Source organism: Dermacentor albipictus, chromosome 5 (assembly GCF_038994185.2).
Source record: "Dermacentor albipictus isolate Rhodes 1998 colony chromosome 5, USDA_Dalb.pri_finalv2, whole genome shotgun sequence".
Lineage (NCBI taxonomy): Eukaryota > Metazoa > Arthropoda > Arachnida > Ixodida > Ixodidae > Dermacentor > Dermacentor albipictus.
Window position 1 is genome coordinate 128,840,877 of NC_091825.1, and position 12,354 is coordinate 128,853,230.

A 12,354-nucleotide genomic window follows, 5' to 3' on the forward strand; every position below is an offset into this window, starting at 1 on the left:
AATGAAAATAACTTCGAGTAGGGCGAGTAGCAGGCGGGTGCGACAGCGCTGGGTTCGCCCACGGCTAAATGGGAGCGTTTCCATCTGCAAGGGCTAGATGGCGCCACGGCCGGCGCCACCAACTCTACAGGCGCCATCTTCAGGGACGTAGTGGGAGAGCTGTTCCCAGCTGGGAAGGTAAACTCGAGCGCGCGTGTGCGGGTCGCCTCGTCGTCGGGAGACGACGCGGCCGAAGTGTGACCCAGATTTCGGCTCCTCGCTGCCCAAATCGAATCCACCTGAGCGGATGACACGCCGACAAAGACCACGCCGATGAGGTAAGCAACCATGCCGTATCGCAAGCAAGCGCCACAAATTTTCTTCTCACAGATGATCACAAGCCCCTTCTTGTATAACAAGAAAACGGAAGATAACCTTCTTTCCTGATTTAGGGATAGAGAGAGATAGTGGCAGATAGGCACGTCTCACATTCCTTTTTTTTTTCTCCTGTTTGAATTGCACACGTGCGATCAGCGGTGCGCGCTTCTGCCTGACAGTCAAGCGGGAGATTGTCGGAAACATATGATAAACATGGAAATACGATTATTTGTGCTTTTGGAGCTTCTGCACCCGAGTGTTGCGCCCCTCCTTACACTGAATGACGAGTCATTACATAAAAATAAAGAATAGACGCTAACAGGGCTCCGTGGCATGCTAACATGTTTCGTTCCCACAATGAATAGCAGAGCATGCTTGGATCCTTAGACACCGCGCGCACCCGCCGCGGTGGCAATCAGTGGCGTTGCATTGTTGAATATGAGGTCGCGGGTTCGATTCCTCCAAGAAGCGATTCCTCCTCGCTTCCGACCGGGTTCTCATAGCTGCATACTTTGGTACCGGATCAGCAAGCATTAAAAGGCCCATAGCCACAACGAAACGACATTTAGTCACCAGGCTTTGAAATTAGATGAACTCGGAACGACGTTCGGGCAAATATGCAAACACACGGGCAACTGTGTATAGCCTTCGTATCGCCACGGCACAAGTCCTCACTGGCCATCCACAGTACCCCCACCCCCGGGGGGGGGGGGCGAGGGGGGGGGGGCTTACTGCTGTCCTCGCTGTAATACGAATGCAATGCTGCGCACGCATGTTGGCGCACCAACTCTTGAATGCGGGTTTGGTCACACTTGTTGCAGCGCCACGATCCCGCGGTGGAAGAGTGCAAGAACCTCAGGTGATCGAAAGTAATCTTGGGCCTCCGCCCACTATGGCGTTTCCCATATAGCACGTATTCAGTTAAGAGACGTCAGATCCCTTTAATTTAACAAGCCGCATTTCCAGCTTTTCTAAGGTAGAGAAAGTGAAAACAAATTAACAGTTGTTGTATATAGTGAAATAAACGTTGTATCGTTCCGCGAACTAGGAGCAGTTTTCAAACTACAGCGGGAATCGGGGCCTAATTGGTCATTCAGAATCATCTATAATAAGCAAACGCGTAAGACGAGGGACATAACATGTAAGAGGGCTGTGTGTGTGTCCCTCACCTTGCGGGATGGTATTAGGTGGTCATTGTCACATGGTGTCACTGCTCCTTAAGTTTTCTTTTTTTTCCATAAATTTCGTCCTGCCGGTTACCCACTGTATACTGAGACTTGGCTTTGAGAAGCCTTGCCGTTGCTTCGTTGGCATATTTTTTTTTCTTTATTTTCCTATTTTTGTCTTCAGCCTACGCGCCGAGGCAGGTTACGAATGAGACAGTCCTCGTTCCGGTGTCATTACGCGTATATCTAATACAACGCGCTTCTCGCAGTTAAGTCTTGCCTTTGAGCCCCGCAACTCTAATTGTTACTACGGTCTGACGCCTGCCATTGGCCAGCGCTTCAAAGTTCAAATAACAATCTGAGCTTCCTCCTCCAACAGCCATTAAGATAAAATAGCAACTGTTACGCGACGTTCGGTTATCTTAACCTAACATGTCAGAATGGCGGGCGCAGCATTCACAGTTGCGAATTAAAAAAATAATAATAAAAAAAAAGGGCGAGAAGAGACAACAGGCAGGCGAACGAGGGTATGAGACGGCGAAACGGGCTCACAATAGCAACTAAGATTATGTAAAGTATCACGAATTATTCAATACAGGAGTTGCCTAAAGAAATGGATTGAAATACATTACCAATTCGAACTATTGCAGCTGTTTCAAATTGAAACAGTCATGACAGGTGGTGCACTGGGTCATCTGGGTCACCGGCTAAAGAACCCAAAGTTTCGCTTGTACTTATTTCACTTACACTTGTACGTTCACTTGTACTGTTTTACTCGGTATGTCCCGCCTTTCATAATGAATCATTATCTAAAACATATCATTGGAAATTACACACTAACAGTCAAACTGATTACTGATAGCATTAAAATCGTCAATCATCTCTAAAAAATGGATGCGTCACCAATTTCTTTTTCAGGAGCGAAGCCTTGGTTTGGCGAAATTTGTATAGGTTACCTTCTCATTTATATCAGTCGGAAAACACGGGGAATGCGGGAGATGGAAATTCGAGACGATGGGCAAAACGGGAACAAGGTGAAAGCAGCTAGGAACCTCCTGCTTTCACTTTGTTCTCGATTTGCTCATAGTATATAGATTAGTACTACTTACAAATGGATGGCAATATTTCCCTTTTCTTCAGCAGGCTAAATTATAGCAATCTCCAGAGAGAGCATGAACAAAAAAAAATATACCGTGCTTATCAACTGTGACCTTCGTTGCACGTATGATTCATAACTTAACACAGCGTCAGGCAACCGTTGTCCTCTCTATATTGCAAATAGTGCCGCACATTTCCCTTCCATCAGGGCCTCGACGCTCTTTCTCTCTCTCTTCATTTGCCGCCAGGCAGGGAAAATGCGGCCTTTCCCTAGCACAAAAAACACGAACACTGGTGATGATGGAAACGTGCGCTCCCACGCTTCTACACCAAACACGATCCCACAAAAGCATGCAAGTACGAGAAAAGAAAGCCTTATGCTCTGCCTTCTACCCCTCCTCCCCAAAAAAAGAAAAAAAGAAGAAAAGAACTACGCTGTTGTCGCCAGAGGGCGCGGGGCGTCGTCGGCGGCGGAATAACGCCATTTCCCGTGAGAAATCGCGAGGTGTCAAGTTGATCCAGATAAATCGCTCAACGAGCGCGAATGCTTGCTTGCCCGTTCGCTCGCCCGCCTGCGGGATTTCGATCGCGCCCGGCCCCAGTCGGGACAGGCTGCGGCGGTGGCAGCAGCGGCGAACGGGCAGCCCCGAAAACCCGCTCCTCTCTCCTCCCTACACCGTCTGCCCCTTAATAGTATCCGCCTGTTAGCTCCCCGCGAGGCCTTCGACTTCTAAAAACGCGCTGCCGTATTTGTATTTGGCTTGGCGCTCTATACTAACCTCCGTGCGTATTAGGGTAGTCTCCTTTCTTTTTCGGCGAGTAAACCGTTAGCCTGGCCGTAACTCACATCTACCGCGGGGTCGTTAGCGCCTCCGTCGCGAGGCATTTAGCAAACCCCGCGGAGATGCCAGGCTGTTACTATTAAGATTGATCAACAGCGGCAGGCGAGCGACGGAGGAGGGGGCGCCGGCGCGATCAGGCAAGCTATTAATTGTCCGTTTATTGTGCGGCGCCAAAGGCAAGGGTCGATCGTTGGAGCGAGCAACCAGGAGGCAGTGACCCCTTTCTTTCCTCCCCCCACCCCCCCTTTTTTTTTGTTGCCTCAATTTAAGGATAGGTTGTTGCCTGCAGGTGGCCGCCAACCTCTTTGTTATTTCCACATGCGACGACGATTGCAATGTGTGGTGTTGGGGGTAAAGACTATGGGGAGAACCCTTAGTAGGCAATGGCTTTATTCAGAAATGGTGGTTAAGCGGGAACTATATATGTATATATTAACTGACGGCCTCAACATTGTCTCAAGCATTGTCTCGCAATATATGTATTTAGCTAGACGGGCATTTATGTCACAATATATAAAAGTACATCAACCTTACAAGAAGAGACAAGCGGAACGTGTTCACTAATGACAACATTGAATTAAGCGTTCCACTGAGGCGTACATACACATTATGCCAACCCGATTACATTAGTTTGAATCATTTGGGCTTTAGATGCATAATAAATTTGAATTTCAATCGGAAGGTTTCTCTGTATATATAAATATATATATATATATATATATATATTAGTCATATAATGAGAAGCCAACAAACACTGACACCAAGTACAACATAGGGGAAATTGCATGTGCTTAATAAATGAAATAAAGTAATGATAAATTAATGGAAATTAAAGTGGATGAAAAAACAACTTGCCGCAGGTGGGAACCGAACCCACAACCTTCGCATGTCGCGTGCGATGCTCTACCTATTGAGCTACCGCGGCGGCGTTTCCCCATCCACTTTCTTGGGTATTTATGTGTACTAGTAGAACCCTGGGAGTGTGAACGAGGGTCTCGAATCCGGCAACATTGATGCCTTCAGGTAGCATATGTGGGTTTATTGACCAGTTGCCTTCACCCGAAAAGATCACGTTCTCGTGACGCCTGCGGCAAAAAAGACGTTCCACGTCCGCCGCCAAGGTCTGTGAGTGGGGGCGCTGGCTAACACTCCCAGGGTTCTACTAGTACACATAAATACCCAAGAAAGTGGATGGGGAAACGCCGCCGCGGTAGCTCAATAGGTAGAGCATCGCACGCGACATGCGAAGGTTGTGGGTTCGGTTCCCACCTGCGGCAAGTTGTTTTTTCATGCACTTTAATTTTCATTAATTTATCATTACTTTATTTCATTTATTAAGCACATGCAATTTCCCCTATGTTGTACTTGGTGTCAGTGTTTGTTGGCTTCTCATTATATGACTAATAATTATCGGGTCCCTCGGTTAACCCCCTTTCTTCTCGTTTATATATATATATATATATATATATATATATATATATATATGTACATGCCAAAACCGCGATTTCATTATGCGGCACGCCGTAGTGGGGGACTCGGGAAATTAGGACACCCGGGGAACTTTAACGTGTGCCTAAGTCTAAGTACACGAGTGTTTTCGCATTCCGCCCCTATCGAAATGCCACCATAATCCCGTGACCTCCCGGTGCTTAGCAGCCCAACACCATAGCCACTAGGCAACCGCGGCGGCTATGGTGTTCAGAAAAGTGCATTCGCGTAACAGTTACGATCGACCTTATCTACTCGACTCACGCTCTTAGTACAAGCAGTTTACTGGAACGCCAATGTATATTGTAGCACATATTAAGTGGGGATAGAGCCTTAAGCTGTCGGCTAAGCGAACGTGGCTTCACTAGTTCCAATTGGGCAATTTCGACATGACCCTTACATTGTGTAATTAAAACGTTAATAGCGAACATCATTATTTATCCACCAGGACATCGAGTTTTCTTACGCAAGTTATTTTCGGCTCTTTCGCAAATTCAGTTGAATCAGTGGAACAGCGCTATTTGTCACAGATGATTCTTTTAAAAGTCTGCCCGAAGAAAGAAAGAAAGAAAGAAAGAAAGAAAGAAAGAAAGAAAGAAAGAAAGAAAGAAAGAAAGAAAGAAAGAAAGAAAGAAAGAAAGAAAGCTTTCTCCTATTTTGTGTTTTCCGTTTGAAAAGTCGTGCGTGTTCGGCCGGAGCAAAAAAAAAGGAAGGTGTCGGTAAAGTCTTGTACTTTGTTTCGCAACATTGCACTGAATTCGAAGGTGCAGCATGCGTAAGCCACTCAGGAGCGTGACAAAGCAACCGAGGCTAAATCACGAGAGCGAGATTGATCACGAGATTGATGCGGTGACTACGGTTGACGCGACCCTAATTATAGGCCAGATTCGCAAAATTTCATGCAGATCACGAAGAATAATAATGCAAAAATGTCAGTGTAATAGCGGTACGCTGATATAGAGCGCAAGGCCCGCCCGCGTGAACTATGAACCGGCGTCCAACAACCCCTCTTAATAAGTCCCACGAGAGTCGTTAAGTAGGGAGTAATATCGAGAGCTGGGGGGGGGGGGGGGGGGGGTGACAAAATGTGTGTTTTGTTCCCTTAAGAGGCTTCCTACTATGATCTGGCATTGCTGATTTTCATTCACTGTGAGTGACTTCTCAATTTCTTTAGCTTAACAACGCGCCAGAGATCGTAGTCGTTCTGTTAAGAAGCGGGGAATAATATTTTGGTAAACAATAAAGCGCATTCTGAAGAAAGAAAAAGTCATATCGCCAGAATCAGTAGCAGTCCACTTCGACCTATACCAGCGTCCCTGGCACGAAATGATCATGGCCGGGGCGCACGAAAGCGGTATTGCAGCAAACAAGACGCGCGAGTCAAAAGCAGCAATGAACGAGGTCATAAAGCCTACAGCGCAAAAAGAAAGAAAGACAAACGCGCCGCCGTATAACAGTAGGCCCCCCGAGCGCACAACGGAGTTTAAACTTCGTTTTCCCCCGTGCATTTCGGTTCGCAGCGCCATCTACCCCGTTTCCGCTGCGCTCGGCGTCTATACGTATATGCGTAATGCGCGAAACGACGACCGTCGCAGATATATATCCTTCGCATCTGGCGTGCTCGTTTGTTGAATCTTTCAGAGACGCTATTGCGGGCATGTGTATACTATATGCCGGCTCGCTGTACTAATATATAGCCAGCGCTACGCATTTTCTGGGAAGGCGAATTCTGCCTGCACATATACGTGCGTGAGTGTTCTCTTTTTTGTTTTTTTTCGCGAGCATTAAGGCGAGACGCTGGAGATGACAGAAACAGCGCACTCGTATCCAGGACGCTTCGCTAGGCACGATATCAAAGTGTAACGCTCAGATGGTCTCAGCGGGAACCACTAAAAAAAAACGCACTTTTTATCCTACTATAGAAACGCGAAATGCTCTCTCCGGCGCACACAGTCCGCCGGGCATTTCTTATGCGCTGCTCTCTGCTTGCAATGCTTCCCGCTTTGTGTCATTTTTTTTTATCATTGCCCGCGCCTACAGTCCACACCCCAGTTGTTCTCAGCAGCGGAAAACCATTTGCATTCTTAATCTTTCACGGGGAACAAATCTATCCGAAGGTCGTTCGCCCGCTCGCAACATTAGGCAGTAATTACACTTCCGCTCGAACGAATTTAAATATGCGGTCGTGTCTTCTGCATTAAATTCCTCTTTCTGTGCGTCTCTGTCGCTCTTTCTTTAATGGCGTGACTGCTAATCTTTGCCAGATCGTGGCATTTATTCCGGCGCAGTTTTCTTACCACACTCCCGGGACGAAAATGCTTTGCTTGTCGGCACCTAATCGGGCACCGTCTATTTCACTACACCGCGTCTAAACATTGTGTTCATGTGGAAATCGGATTTAACGGACTCAAGCTCTGTGTTTGGCGGGTTGGTCTTCCTCATTTGATTATCTCGCGAGGCGCGGAACCTCTATCACGTTGGATCAGGCTCGGTTACTGTATATAGGATTAGATGAAGCAACCAAATCTCGTACGCCAAACCTTACCAGAGATGCAGGTGCATGTGGCGATTATGTGTGGGTTACTGTATGGGTTGGAGAAGTATGAGAGAGGCCATTGCCCTGCAGTGAACATAGCCATGATGATGATGATGATGATGATGATGATGATGATGATGATGATGATGATGATGATGATGATGATGGGTTACTGAAGGCTAGTCGGTGGCGTCGAGAAATATTTCCCTGTTTTAGGTGCGCGCGCGTGGGGCAGCGACGATGCGTTAAAGCTGATTATCTCGGTCATGATATCCTAACAACTTCGGGCTAAACGATAGTCGGTTTACAATTCGCTGTACACAGCCCGGGTTATATTGAGCGAGCCGGTGGGCTCAGTTCGGGGCTTTCGTATAAAAGCGCCGTGACCCCATTAGCGTGCGCGAAAAAAACTACAATGACTTTGTCCTCATCCGAAAGTAAAACAGCTACGTTGACACAATCAGGCTGATTACCAGGCTTGTTAACTTATACTTTTGAGCGAGTGAGCTCTGTATTCCTAACTATTTCTGCTGCTATCCAGCAGTAGCGCCCCAAATAATAGGCCAGTCATTGATTTATACGCGCTTATTTAGTCCATGGCATGCACTGCCCTCGTTGGACGAGTGCAGTGCTTTAGCGGGCACTCTGCGCCAACGCTATGGTTATCGCGAAAGTTTTTCGACAGTTGCGTGTAAATTAAACGCGAACGGCGCGAAACGTTTGTGCAACTGCACCGGGTTTGGAAGAAGGCCCACTTCGTTAGTCATTAGGACACCATAGTCCCCATAACTCGCCATCACAATGAAACGAGTCGGCGCATCAATTTGTGTGCGACGGCGTCCGCAACAAGTCCACGCACTTTTCTTTCTTTCTTTTTTTTTCCGATCGCGCCTCCTTTGTGAGTAGAAGAAAGGGTCCTGCTCTCGCACTCTCGCCATTATATGTTATTGTTACTATATATAGTGTGGCGCCAATCGGCAATGCAATGTGCCAATTAGATAGTACGATGAGCTTATATCGCATTCACGTGAACGTCGCTGTTGTGTCGATGGAGCGCTGCAATTGATAAAGGCTCTATATGTCAATCACGCCGAAATTCCGGCGATGAGTAACGTACACGTTGTACGCGTTCGGGAAAATGAACTTGGAGATTCTCGCTCCAAGCATCCCCCGCCCCTCCTCCACCCTCCCGTCTTCCATATCAAAGACGCCTTGCCTTTTTTTTTCTCGAATTAACAAAAAGAAAAGTGTAGAACCTCCGCTAACTCCGCATAATGACAGTACACAAGACAGTCGCAAACGTCCAGAAAGAGTGAAAAATAGCTTTTCTTTCTTTTTTCTTTCTTTCTTGCGTCTATGACTTACAGCTACTGGAAGTTGCGCAGATCTGCCCAATGACGGCGATAGACTCAGAAAGGCGTTTGTCCTGCCCGACGCTGCAGGATTGCAAATGCGCCCATATATCGTCGCCTCAAAGTCCGCCACATCTCCAGCAAGGGCTCGAGCAAAGCTATCTTGCGCCGCCGGTAGAATGCCATAATCTCCTACAACAACGGCATCAGCAACAGTACAAGAACACGCGTCCTTTTTGAATAATGACGGTTCACCGTACGCGGGCGCAAACGCAGACATCTCAAGCTAGGGGCTTTCCGTCGCTTGCTTTCCCCTCTGTGAATAAGACATACAAAAGGACAAGGCGTCCTTTATCGAAAGAAAGAAAGAAAGAAAGAAAGAAAGAAAGAAAGAAAGAAAGAAAGAAAGAAAGAAAGAAAGAAAGAAAGAAAGAAAGAAAGAAAGAAATACGAATCGAGAGTGAGGAGCCATTCTTCCGCACGCGCGCTCGCGGAACAAATTAGAAGCGCGGCGGCGGCTGCGAGAGCTGCAGGCCGCAAACGTAGCCGAAAAGCGGCTCTCTTCTGGCTTCGCCCGCGGACGCGACGACAACGCAGCGGCGACGATCAAAGAGCCGCAAAGCATGCTGCGAATCCAAACCACGGCCCCAGTCACTGCCTTTCCTCCCCTTCCCCATTCCTCCCCACAGTCTCCAGCAGCACTCTTCCGTTCTCTCTCGGTTCCTCGTTTCGGGCGAAGCTTTGTCGGGCTCGAACCGCGAGCTCACGCCGCTCCTGCCGCCGTTCGTTTCCGTTTTCTGCCGGAAATTCCCGCTTGTCGAGCTCCTTCGCCGCCATTGTCGTGAATTCGCATCGCGCGAACTATGTCTCGCTCGTTTCTCCTTTTTGTTTGTTTACGAATGCAACCAAGTCCGAAACTCTTCTGTCAGCTAAATACGGCCTCCACTTCGTGGTTTCTGCTGTCGTCTGCTCTTCGAAAGAGAGAGCGAAGGGGTTCCCTGAAGAGGAAAAGCTTTCTCGTGCGCCATGACAATCGCGCATTGCGGTGTCTGCACGTGTCTGCCTTAGGCGTAGGAGCCCACGGCCGTTTACCCGCCCTACATTCATACCCGCGCCAACTAACTAACACACTAAAGTCGCCGCTATAGTTAACGAAAACGTTATATATAGCGACAGAAAAACCCAAGGTCGTGATGCCAACGCGCATTTGCTTTGCACGCAACTGAAGCTCTTTGCACTTGTGTGCGCCCGCTGGCTCAAAAATTAGATGTACAAAATTTCAGAAAGATTTCACGAACTTAGTTTAATGACAAAAAAAAAGAAATGCTTCACAGACCGCCGGGCGGCATGACAAGTGTCCCGTACAGAACAATCAACTGAGAAATCCTCATTCACGAGTGAAGCCACAGCAGGTTCTATTCTCCAAATGGTGTCGCACAGCACGTCCGACCGTTGCGCCATCTACGGATCTTTTAAGATCTAAAAGCTTCAGAATTATGCAGGAAATTAAAGTTCTGGAAAAGAATAGATGATGCGTTTCAGGACTGCTTCAGATTAGATATATTTCAGAACCTCACGTGTAAATATTATTATGTATGACCAACTAACCGGACGTGATAGTACTGAGCCACTCGCAAAATGCGGACAAACGAAATTTTGAGTTCTTCCGGTCCCTATTTCGCAACGTCACGCTACCGATTAATTCTGAATAATATTTGTCTCTACAACGACTATAGACATGGCCGAAACCTAAACAAAATATAAAAAGACGTTTTCGCTGACATCGTCTTTTCGTCGAACTGGCGAAATATAGGGTCTTCCCAAATCGAACACTGCAACACAGTACAACTTATCAAAGTTCTAGAATATATCTCTTCAACGTATACAGACTTGTCCAAATATTTTGTATTGCTTTAGCGCGTTCGCCCCATACTTGGACTCTCAAAGTGTCTGCTAGCTCTACGTAGTTACTAAGAATGCAAATAAATATCGCAATCGGAAGTCGACATGCCTAGTCTACACAGGCGCCAGTAAGCGGATTCGCAGAGGTTTTGGATCCTCACCGAGATCATTTTCGGCGGCAACAGGGACAAACAGCGTCGAGCGCCGGCAATCCTCAAAGGCAGGCGCACTTAGCCCCCCCCCCCCCCTCCTCTTTTGCTATTTCGCGAATGTCCTTGGAAGCTAAACGGGGGCTCCTTTCTGTCCGAGCCGGATTCGGCGCGTGTTTGCGCATCAAGTTTGTGCTTGCCGCGCGCTATCCCTGTTTGTGTTGACTCAGAGCTCCCCGTTCTAGTCACCCTGCAGTTATACGCCGCGCGCGCGCTCTTCACGTCACGTCGCGTTGCACTTGCTGCTGCCGCCACAGCTCCTCCAAGTCCCCATTCGGCCGAGGAAGGCAATCACGGCATGCGCACCCGAAAAGAGCACACGCACACACGACCCACCGCCTTCGCCGAATCGTGGCCCTCCTTTAGAATGCTGAGCGGACCGCCGCGCCGGGGAAGGAGGAGGCAACGTGCATGGCTTCGCATTTAATGGCGGGTCCGTTTCGCGAAGATCCCCCCCCCACCATCTCGAATCTCGGAGGATGATGCAAATGCGGAGTTCCGGTCCACGGCTGATAGCGATCGTTGTATACGCTCAGCCAGGCGCCGTCCAGTTTGCTCATCGCAGAAGTCTGGGCCCGTATTCACACACACACAAACGAAAAAAAAGATAATACACTGTAGTTCTTCCTAAGAGAAAATGTCAGCCAATCGCAATGTGGGACACACGTATTATTGCGAAGGCAACCAGCCAATGACAAAAAAAGAAAAGAAAAAAGCACTAATGAATGAAAAGCTCTGTGGATTCGGTTCCTAATGTGCCACACATTCCCAACCTGGCGACCTTAACAGTTGAAAAATGGTGCGGTCGAAGCCGAATAATAGTAAAACTTGAATGAAAAAGATACTAACGATTCCTATAATTATGAATATGTTGACTGTTTAAAAATATTCAGAGTTTTTCTGTAGCAACGCTGTGAACAGACACGCTGCTTTGAAGGACCGGTGTGACATTTTCTGCATATTGCATTGAATGAAGCTACTGGGCCTCCAAACATTTAAATAATAATAAAAAAATACTGGCACCCGTCGAGCGCCTTAGAAATTTACTACAATAGATGTTCGAAGAAACCGTCTTGTTTCAAACACCTTGTGATGCCTTGCTCCCGCGCGACCAGGTTCATTGTCGTAATGTAATTACACATAAGGAAAGGGGAAGTGATAGAGTTTACAACGAAGCGATGGAGGGTTGTATAAAATCTATTTACTAAGTTATTTAGTGTGTCGAGGTCAGAGGCATTCGTTTAACCTAAAGAAGAACAAAATAATAGTCAATAAAGTAGAAAAACGTGGTGTCAGTACTCCTTGAAGTCGCAGCAAGAATGATTTGCACCACAGGCAAACTGAAATGCTAATGAAGTTTATTCGTGAAACATTCACGCAACAACGGATGAAAATCATCATACC

At 47.4% G+C, this 12,354-nt stretch overlaps 1 protein-coding gene across 1 annotated transcript in view; it reads left to right on the forward strand.

The window, feature by feature from the left end:
• Positions 1–225: 225 nt before the first annotated feature.
• Positions 226–12,354, forward strand: part of LOC135906350 (protein shisa-4-like) — a 184,461-nt gene continuing 172,332 nt past the window's right edge. Inside the window, exon 1 of the mRNA XM_070538887.1 lies at positions 226–317. The gene's annotated coding sequence lies outside the window, so the exon portion shown is untranslated. The remainder of the gene's footprint in view (positions 318–12,354) is intronic.